Raw genomic sequence first — 1,514 nt, 5'->3', positions numbered from 1 at the left:
ACCTGTTAGCTCTATATCCTTTTTATGGGAGTTATCACAGTAGATCATTCATATGTCCTTCGGTGCCGAGACAAAGTGGCAAAATTTTCAAGACCCTGAACATGAATCAAGATCGATTTTGTGAACACAGTTTTCCATCCATCACAGCCCCGTAGGAAGTATGACCCATCCAATCTATTTTTCTTAAGATGGATAATACCCTTTCAGAGCTAAAGCATCTCTCTTATACATGACCCATGAGTTACCAAGTCCTAGGTCAAGAATGTAGCCAAAGAGACAGAGATACCACCACTTAGCTTTTGATAAGGTCTTACAAAAGTGAACCATGTTAAGATTACAGTCTTTGGTAACAGTTGGGCATGCTATGTCTTTCTTTCCTTTCCTTGTTATATCTTATAGTCAGTCATCGGTTCCATTCCCATGTCATTGGAAACCGTGGTCACAGTATTATTGTCCGATCAGAGTGCTAGGAAACATAAAAGTAGTCCAATGTTCCTCGAGATGACTTATCCAATCTATTCTTTGCTTTAAGCTTTGGATAGTCTATTCTATTCTCTCTCCCGGTTCCTGTGTAACGGCAACTATATTTCTCTTTTAGGTTATCTATCAATGAAATAATGGAAAATCAGTTATGGATTAGATTAGTCACTATCATTAGGTTTCGGTATGGATTTAAAAACAAGTGCTAGAACAAATTTACAAAGTGGCAGATAACAATTCGGATTCATCTGGACATGATTTTTACCAGTCTAGGGTATTGAAACCTGAGTAAAGTAGGATGTAGCGTCTGACCTTATCACAGCTTGATCTACAAATCAGTTTAAATCTGCATTTGTCGGGGTTTTGTTTGTTATACTGCCGAAGCGTGTGCCCTTGTAAGATGTGAGGAGTGTGAGGCAGACTAACAAATTTCTTGCAAACCATGGTAAACAGCGGCCTAATTTTATTAAATTTAACCATAAATGTACTGTCATTATAGAGAATTAGGGCACGTATTTGAATTACTTAATTAATGCTTGACACCTGAGGAACATGGGTAAGCTTAGCCCAGTAGTCGTCCACTTATGGAACATATCTGCTCCCATGAAGAGAAGGAAACCCACAAAACGCATCACATCATTCCGGTCTAAGCTGAAAGACATGGAAATATTTATTTGTCGGCCATACAGGTTCCTTTGATACACAATGTGGTCCAGGAAATCGTCCGCTAATAAGTCCATGATATATTCCTAAGGATTACGAACATGCGTTGGAATTTCATGCTTGTAGTCTTTCATTGGTGTATTTTCACTGCCTTTTTTTCTCCCAAATCCTCTCCTTAGACCGGGATTTCAAAAGTTGTTTTTTGACTCCGATTTAGTAGATAAAGAAGGTTTCTGAAAATTCATCATCGGGCTCAGTTGTGAGCGCTGTAAGAAGAGTACCGGAAATAGGAAAAACAAATAAGTAAAAATTACACAAATGCAAATTTCATAGACTGAAAATGATTAAGTGTGTCTGTGTGTGTTATACAT

General features: G+C 38.0%; 1 pseudogene; it reads right to left on the bottom strand.

The window, feature by feature from the left end:
• Window positions 1-183: 183 nt before the first annotated feature.
• On the bottom strand, window positions 184-1,220 carry LOC147468038 (uncharacterized; annotated as a pseudogene).
• Window positions 1,221-1,514: the final 294 nt, after the last annotated feature.

This window comes from Penaeus japonicus, unplaced genomic scaffold (assembly GCF_977035675.1).
Source record: "Penaeus japonicus unplaced genomic scaffold, GWHDUDI00000001_assembly GWHDUDI00000031, whole genome shotgun sequence".
NCBI lineage: Eukaryota > Metazoa > Arthropoda > Malacostraca > Decapoda > Penaeidae > Penaeus > Penaeus japonicus.
The sequence above is the reverse complement of the archived record's forward strand: the minus strand, read 5'-3'. Positions and strand labels throughout refer to the sequence as shown.